Source organism: Thunnus albacares, chromosome 19 (assembly GCF_914725855.1).
Source record: "Thunnus albacares chromosome 19, fThuAlb1.1, whole genome shotgun sequence".
NCBI classification, from domain to species: Eukaryota; Metazoa; Chordata; class Actinopteri; order Scombriformes; family Scombridae; genus Thunnus; species Thunnus albacares.
Genome location: NC_058124.1, coordinates 14,010,767 through 14,019,825, shown reverse-complemented (window position 1 = coordinate 14,019,825; position 9,059 = coordinate 14,010,767). Strand labels below are relative to the sequence as shown.

The 9,059-nt window shown below is 39.9% G+C and overlaps 1 long non-coding RNA gene across 1 annotated transcript; it reads left to right on the top strand.

The window, feature by feature from the left end:
- The first annotated feature begins 341 nt into the window (after positions 1-341).
- LOC122970414 lies at positions 342-8,305 on the top strand. Its single transcript, XR_006399199.1, has 3 exons — positions 342-670; positions 2,311-2,373; positions 3,273-8,305. It is a non-coding gene; the product is annotated as an uncharacterized LOC122970414 (long non-coding RNA).
- Positions 8,306-9,059: the final 754 nt, after the last annotated feature.

The following is a 9,059-nucleotide window of genomic DNA, read 5'->3' as shown; positions in this document are numbered from 1 at the left end:
ATGAGTGTTAAGATGAGCTGACGGTGTGAGTTAATTATAAATGTGAATGTTTGTGAGTGTTTGTTGGGGTGTGTACACCCGCGTGACAACGTGCGTGTTGCGCAAGAGTTCTTTTTTTCCACTGCTTTATGTTGAACAAGCATAGTGGCTGCACTAGAGGCTCACTGAGCATTCACTAAAACACAGAGCACCAGCTGGCCCATGTGTGTACGCACTATCACCCCTTTTTTGCAAAAGCCCTCCTGCCAAACAGTAGCCTGCCGTTCCAAACCATTTCTTTTCACATTTCCAACACAGTTCCTTCCACAAGAGGTCACACACTTAACCAGGTCACAGCAGCTCGGCTCAGCTTGACTCAAAAAGGTCATGTGAACCTGTCTCTGCAGGCTGTCCAAACATGGGTGAGCTGCAGATTCCATAGGAATGATGGCTGTTATTTTTAGGCCGTGCATTCTTTCTTTGTGCAGTGGTCGTCCTACGAATAAGGTGACTCACCAACTGATTGATGTGTGCGTCTCTGTGAGCGAGTGTGTTTGTCATGCCATCGAGCAGGCACAGGAACAGGTTTCCTCTCTCGCTGCTGTTTCTTTCTCTCTCTCTCTCTCTCTCTCTTTTTTTTAAGAAGTTCAAAAAGCAGGATAAGCAGTCACTGTGGAAATGGGCGGCAGAGGTACGGAAGAGCAAAAGGTTCATTGTTATGTGACAATAGTCCGGATCTGGTGTGTCAGTGCATCAAAGTGATGATGCGGGTTTCTAGCTTGTTTGTGTATGACACAGTGTTGAGGTGTACACTGGAAAAACTGACTTATTTGTGTTAGCTGGGATTAGCACAAAGTGTTTGCATGTGTGTGTGACATAACAATTTGCCTGTGATTGAAAATTTATGTTGGACTCATTACACAAGTTTACAGTTTACTCCATGTGTGGGTTGTATATTACATTTATGCAAGATAGTTTATGTTGTAGCATGATATAGCTGGTCAACCAGTGTATACTTTATGTTGTATGTGGGTGTGTGTTATGTGTGTGGGTATACAGTGCTTGTGTGGGAGTGTGGCTGCATCCCCCCCTGCTAGTGAGCAAGAGAGAAAACAGTATTCAGGGCATGCGCTTCCTTGTTATAATTAGCTGAGTCACCAACAGTGCTAAAGAGAGGCTGGGAATTGATCTGCTCTGAGAATAGTTCAATCTGATCTGGCTGACAGCCAGCTATCGTTATGAATTATTCGTCATTTGAGCTGCTCTGTCACAACGCACATACACACACAAACACACATAACCGCCAAAGAAATGAACAGAGCTGTAGACTAGAGACTAGAACTCAAGATGGACTTGTGACTTATCTATCTGCCTTAAAATGTTGATCTAGTAAAACCAAAAAATGTATTTCTAGTGTATCCTCACCACAGGCTTGGATTAGTTTATTGCTTTGCCCACATTTTTGTGGACAATAGGTAGATGCCTGATGACAAGATGAACCAAACACATAATAACAAGCTCTGCTGTAAATGTATCCACAACAATGAACTGCCCAGTTTCCCAGCTTTCATCAGGAGAAAGCAGTGAGCAATCGTTTTTCATATACTCACTTCTGCTTTTTGTTACCGACAGAGCTGTTTGTTGTTTTTCTAATACATTGACGATGATTATGGTTGCTTTTATATAGCCTATAAATAGTGTTTTACTTCTGGACTTTATTTAAATCAGCAACAGTGATTAAAATTTGACAGCATGCATTGTTATCCAGGCAGGACTAGTACAGCTGTTAAGTTCACCTAGTGTGATTAATTGGCCTTTTTCACAGCAGACATTTAGACTTGTCACAGTGGGAAAAGCGCAGGTGTTACTAATAACGGAAGCTCTGTTTTATTCAAGTGACTCAGTAATGCTGCATTCATGTAATGAGGGCAGAAAGGGAGGGTCAAGAAAACTTCCTGTTATTCCGACTTGGGAGGCAATTACTCCAAGATCTCCACTGCTAGCCAGATATGTCACACTAGATTAAAAGCCTGAATTACCTACTTTTGTTGTGTTACATATTTGTAGTGGTTTGTTAACAATCAAAGCCAGATAACAAGAAACAGTGTAAAGCTCCTTTTTAATTAGCTGAATTGATTATAGTAGTTTTAATATGGACTTTTATTCAGATGTAACTGTCTGTGATGGAGACTTTTTAGCTTCTTTTATTTATTGACATGTCTGTAGTTTTGTTTTCACCAACTGTGAGAAGTGGTAGTTTTTAGAAGTTCCTGAAATCTTTAACTCTGTATTTCTGCTTGGAAACTGACGTAAACAATTTTTCTGATTCAGCTGCTCATAATTGTGGTCTGAACACCATGACGTGAATGTGGCTACAGACAAGACAGTCTGACAGTAAGTGAAGCAGTTAAATGGAAATCAGTCATCATTCATTTTTTTATTTACACCTGTGTTTTTGCAACTGTGACATGTCAAAACATCCTTTGTGAGCAAATCCTATTATGTATCACATCCGTAGAGGGACCAAAGCTTACTACACTATACTAAGTTAATTTTACCTAAATGTTCTTTAATAGCTATTGCATGCAAAGTACATTTGATCAGTCATTGTTATTGAACCGTACTGATTAATGGGTGCCCTGAAGATGTGTGTTAACAGATATATATTTGCAAAAAGGTATAAACATTGCACCTCAAACATTTCCATCTGTGCAATAGCAAAATACATAAGATTAGTATTTCTGTGACAAAGTAAGAGGTGTGCAAAACTATGGCAACTATGGTGTCTATTGTAATTACAGCTGAACTTTGACCTAATTTCTGAGCCTCTGAAGAGGTCACTTGAGGACAGGAGGAAGTAAGGATACTGTAGGCAATAGTAGCTTTTTTACAAGTCCGTCATCTTCCTCTATTGGTATTATACAGACTGCTCTCACTTTTCCTTATATTAAGTAGAACTTGTTTTCTCCAAATGTCTGGTTGTCTGCCATTACCATTGTGTCTTTGGATAGCTGACAGTTTGCTTTGAATTAGAGTGTGGGAGATAGAAGTGGGCCTGTGGATATTCAACTGTATGCTTGCAATAAAAATGATTTAGTTTCTTTTCTCACAGCGTGTAAATTCAGCATTTTAAACAAAGCATTGTCTTATAAGCCTGAACTGAACTATAGTATATCTTGACATAAGCTCCTAGACGTTGTGAACTGTATGAACTCAAGTGTTGAGATCTCATCCAAAATTAGTCATCAGCCCGCTATAACCATCCTTACTGAATACGTTCTATATTTTCACAGCCTCAGTTGACCTCAAGGACAATCAATCAAGCCAGGAGCCGAGATGGGGATTGTTTCACGTGGATGGACTCCAATCTGTAGTCTGGCCAAACATTTCTGCCTTCCTTTGCTAGTTATCCCAATCTGTCCATCACTATTTCTTTGATCTGTTAGGTTGAGTCAGGGTTGGTTAGATTGGACTGACTGGATTCTTGGCAACACAGATGATTTGTGCAATTCAAAACCCAGTCTAGCTTTAATACATAATTCTACAATTTTCTCAATATGTTCCGCTCAGATTTTGTAGCACATAACCACTAACCATTTTTACATTGAAAAACACACCTACACGTTGTTCCCCATTGATTTAAAACATTCGTTCTCACACAGGGGAGGTGTCATGCTTGCACACACTCAGCACAAAGACTTCCCCAAAGGTCTTCTGAGAAGTTCTAAAGCTTTAGCTGAAAATTAATCTACTGTCGACAGCTTGTTCACGTGACGTGAACATCCAAAGAGGACGTAGCAATTTCTTAAAGCCATTGACCCAACAAAGTAAATACTACTTAAAGCTGAAACCTAAAATGTTGTAATCAGTAATGCTTGCAATGCATTTACAGTGAAGTTAGTTTTTGTTCCTCTGGTGAGAAATGTTAAACACATTTGCTAGGTCAGAATTCCAGTGCTGTCAAACTTAATCTTTTCTGTGCATAATATGTTCATTATCACATTAATACAGATGAACAGTTCATGACCTTTTTTACTTCCTATTGACAACAAGGTTAAACTTGTCCACTGCAATGCAAAATGCTCTGTCATCTTTGATCTAATTTGAACATGCAGAAAGTTAAATATTGATGCTTTAAATGCTTTTTTTAATCTACTTTTTAAAACAAGATTTTATTTACAGGATTGATACAATGGTTGGGGTCAGGGTTAGAGTTAGTTCCTGTTCTGGCACATGACCACTCATTTTAGTGCATGCAACATCAGTATTCATGGTTCTGGCTGATATTACTTGGTATCATATCAAAACCATATTTTGTGGTGGCCAACCCCTAACGTAAAGTGTCTTAGTAAGATGTCTTAGTGAGGTGTGAGGCCTCCACAAGCCTCCAGAACAGCTTTATTGCTCCTTGGCATATATTCTCCAAGTCTCTGGAGCTCTAGTGGAAGGATTAAACACAATTTGTCCTAAAAGATATTCTTTCATTGGGGCTTTTGATGATGGTGGTAGTGAGCGCTGTCAAATACTTGCTTTAAAATCTCCCACATGTTCAACCGGGTTGAGATCTGGTGACTGCGAAGACTAAAGCATATGATTTACATCATTTTCAGATTAATCAAACCACTGAGGGATCCCTTGTGCATTGTTACCATCGCTATTCTCCAACCAATAGACAACATCAACAGACAAACACACTTACATAGCAAAGTGAATTGGCTAAGTTTATATGTCCCAAGCTCTCTTCATTATATAGAGGCCACAGATTACTGAGAAACCATCAAGGCCATTTTAGATACTTTCTGATGTAGTAAGTGTGTAGTAAGAGTATTCTGGTTGTGCTGAGGCAGAATAAGGAAATGTGTTTTTACCCCTCAAACTCATAATGAAACAGAGTTCTCTGTATGCAATTACACCATTTCCCTAGAAGGGTCATGCATATACCAGGTATCCTCTTAGACCTTCATCAGCAGAATTTCACTTGAAAAGATCAGCTCACTTCCCATCATGTCCTAAGACCATTATTGCATAATACCATCTTTATCAGGCAGTGTTCAACACATGATTTCACTGAAATAGTTCGCTTTACTCTCAGTGTTCCACTCCAGGATGACTCAAGGGGTTTCCTGTTGCTAATGGGAAGTGGATGGCAATTGTGTGTGTGCTATGGCCACAACACACACACGTCACCACCATATTGTCACCAGCACATCACTGAGGTTACACAAGCTGTCTCCTCTCAGCAAAGGCCAAGCCCATGATGTCACCCTCAGAGGAATGAGAAAAAGCTGATTGAGAAAAAGAAACAAGAAGTGATTGTCACTTGTTGCTCTGCTGAGGGGAAAAGATTGGGAGATTTTGTTATTATTTTTGGCAACAATTCTTTTTAGATGAGTGAAAGTAAGGAGAAAGTGGAAAAACCTCAAGAGTCACAAGTCCAGCTGCTCCAGAGGAGTCTATGCTAGTGCTAGCTACATTCACTGTTTGAGGCTGCACTGCAACATTAGCGTGCTAACATATCACAGTGACAATACTAACATGTTAATGCACAGCAGATTAAATGTTTACCATGTTCACCAGTATAATTTAGTGTGTGAACATTTGCTAATTAACACTATAAACACAAAGTACATTACACCTGAAGCTAATGGAAATGTCATCAGTTTTGCAGGCATTTGGTTAGTAGCTAACTGAAGTATTGGACAAATTAAAAATTTCACTGGATGATGATACTAGATTAATTTTTAAGGGATCATCAAAGTGATATGAATTCATCCTCAGGGGACATACATGTATGATAACAAATTTCATGTCAATCCATCCAATAGTTGTTTGCTGGTGGAGCTGGATCACCAAAGTTAGTTGAATTTATCCTCCAGGGAGCACAAATGTCAAAATCATGGCAATAAATCAAATATTGCTGAGATATTTCAGTCTGGATCAAAGTGGAAGACAGACAGAGCCAACATTGCCATCCAAAGAGCCATGCTGACGGCATGAAAAAAAAATGCATAAACAGTTTTTCTTGCTTGTTTTTTTTTTCCAATTGTCCGTTCTCTTGTTAATGTTCTCTATCATACAATTTCCCACTGGTGTCACTTGCTTTGATTTATTTTATCGGCTGCGTTAGAAATGTTCTTTTACTTACAGTGCCTTAGAGGATATCACATGAAAGTGTCATCCAACATTAATCTCCTCTGTGCTGCTTGATGAAAGATAAGCCGCCACTGCTGTTCAAAAGGGGTGTCTGCTTTTAACATACCTACACTAAATTATATTCAGAAGTGAGCGGATCCTCAGTCCCTCTTCATTTCAGTGACCGAGGACACAAAGTACACCCTCAAGCCAAAACATAACAGCTTGGATCAACATTAATGACACTTCCACTGTAGTGCAAGAGTGAGACAGCAGAGAGAGAAGTTTTATTTGTTACCAATCCCTTCTACAAGTCCCATAACCCCCAACCTCTTTCCAGAGTGACTCAACCAGTACTGAATTTATCAAAGTGTGCGAACACGAGAGGGAGAGCAGAGCTTAGCGTTTGGAGAAAGCAATTAATTGCAGGATAATACCCCATGTAACAGGATTTCAATGACTGTTAGCGCTGCTCCGCTCCAAAAGTAGATTTATTCTCATAATCCCGTGATGAAAGGGATGGCCAATTATTTCCCAAGCATTGGCACACACTGCCTGAACCAGGGCTAGGCTAGCGGGAGTAAGAGGAAGCGGAGAGCAGGAGGAAAAGACAGGAAAGTGTTTATGTGTACAGACACACACATACTATTCAGCCAGCCACAACAACCTGTCACTCTTCACAAATTACCTAACGCAGAGCTTTTAATGATATGATTGCACTACAACTCACGGGAGAAAGATGAAAGCTGAGCGTTGCTCTATTAACTGCAGACTCCGTGGCTGCTGAAAATTAGGCCCCACGTTTCTTGGCGTTTCATCAGTTTTGGAAGATGTTGAAAATGTGGGTTAACATTCATGAAGTTTGCGTTTGAGTTTTAACGGCGGAATGTCATCATAAAGGCGTACACATGATGTTATTGAAACAGGCACTAAAATCTTTCAAAGGAATTCATTCATAGACATTTGTCCCTGGTGAATCGTGATGGCACAACTTCCTAATTAAGGGAAGACAGTAGACCAGAGTGTTGCAAATGAATTCTCAAAAACATCCTGAACTGTTGAAAAGATTGAAACTGATGATCCTGAACTTGTTCAAATATTTGGAGACGTTACAAGACACTATTCCCGTTGACTGGTTTGAAAACTCTTTGGAGCCCATTGTCTCTCTGGAACTTAAAAGGTCAGTTCACTCAAATGAGAAAAAAATAATTTCCTATGTCTAATGATATATAGCACTGCAGATTGTTTTTGTTTTATTTGCAGATGATTTGAGACCTATGCCTCCACGCCCAATACAATGGATGTAAATGGAGAAATCAGTGAAAATCCACAGACTAGACTGTGAACAGTTTTTAGTTTTTTTTTGTTTTTTTTTGAATGAAAACTGTCAACCGTGAGAGCTGTGGGTTATCCCCGGGGCCTTCTTCACAAAAGCAAGTTGCGAGCATTGTAATTGGTGGCAGCATCATGTTTCTCAAAAGACTGTCACTTGCAAAATGCAAGTCTTACAGGGCTCTCGCATGCAGCTTGCATGTTGCAAATTTCCTGAAGCGGAGCCCTAGAGTAACTGGGACAGTGTTGGAAAGATATGTTGCTGTTGAGTTTATATATTTATCTATTTTTCTCATTGCATTTATTAGATAGGCAACAGTAGAGATGTAGTCATAAAGCTGTTAGGAAGAGAGGGAAAGGTGTGCAACAAAGATCTCAAACAAAGGAGGCTGCATTCTCAGTGTGGTATGCATCTTAACCTGCTTGGCCACCACAATAGCCCACTGTTGAGCTTTTTAAATGTATTTTGGATTATTTGAGCACCACTAGCAAAATTCTATTTATCTCTATTTTATTGGGGGTTAATACTACTAGTGCTTAGTGAGAAAAATGGAATTGAACCTTGAACAAAAGTAGTCAGTTCCCATCATTCTGCATTTCCTGTTTTTACTTGGCGACACTATCACTTAAACGTCAGATAAGGTGGACAAGGTTCATAGCTATCGCACCCTACTGTACGGGAATAATGTGAGTCAGCCTTGAATCTTTGACTATTTGCTGTAATGATGTGATGCCTTGTGGTTGCTGGATTTGCAGAAGTAAATGTTCCCGATAAATTGATGAAGAGTGTTGAACTGAAACTAGTGTGTGACTATTATACAGTACACCTCATCAGAATATAGACTTCTACTGCAGATCTCTGCCTCCAGGTCAAAAGTCTACGTTCAGATTACAGTCTTGCACAATTTTGTTGAATGATGATTCATTGCACCAAATTTAACCCGGTCAGTGAGACCTGCAGGAAGCAGGTTTTGTCTTCACTGACAGGATCTCTACGGGTGCGTGACAGCCGAGTGAACAGCATGTCCTGCAGTGTGTGTTCAGGGACAGACAGCTGCAGTTACTTCAAGTACCTCATCCAGTGTTATGGGTGCTGTTGATGTGTACTCTCCACAGGGAGAGAGTGTGTGTGTTGATGTGATAGAGCTGGTGCTGACTGACAGTTTGTATGTGTGTATTTGTGTGTGTATAGGGTGTGGGCGGAGGTTATTAAGGTGTCAGGAAACATGCATTATTAATCGTAACACAACGTAATAATGGAGAGGCTACGTGATCTGTCATGCCCGGCCACTTTAACAGCCCTGGGGTGTGTGTGTCTGTGTGTGTTTGTTGTGTATTTTTGTGCACTTTGACAAAACTATGTGTTGTGTATGTGTGTTTTTTTTTTTATGCATGTGTCTGTGACCGTATTTGTGTTGTGGAGGCTAAAAATGTGTTTCACTCTGTGTTTCAGGAAGAACGAAAGAACAAATACATGTATGACCTAATTTAGCATGAGTGCTCTGAACAATATGCGTCCCATTTCTCATGTCATCTTGCCTTTGTTTCATGAGGTCATTTTTGCTATTCAAACAGCAACAAAAACAAGCTGCAAGGGACACTCAGTGAGCGTAGTC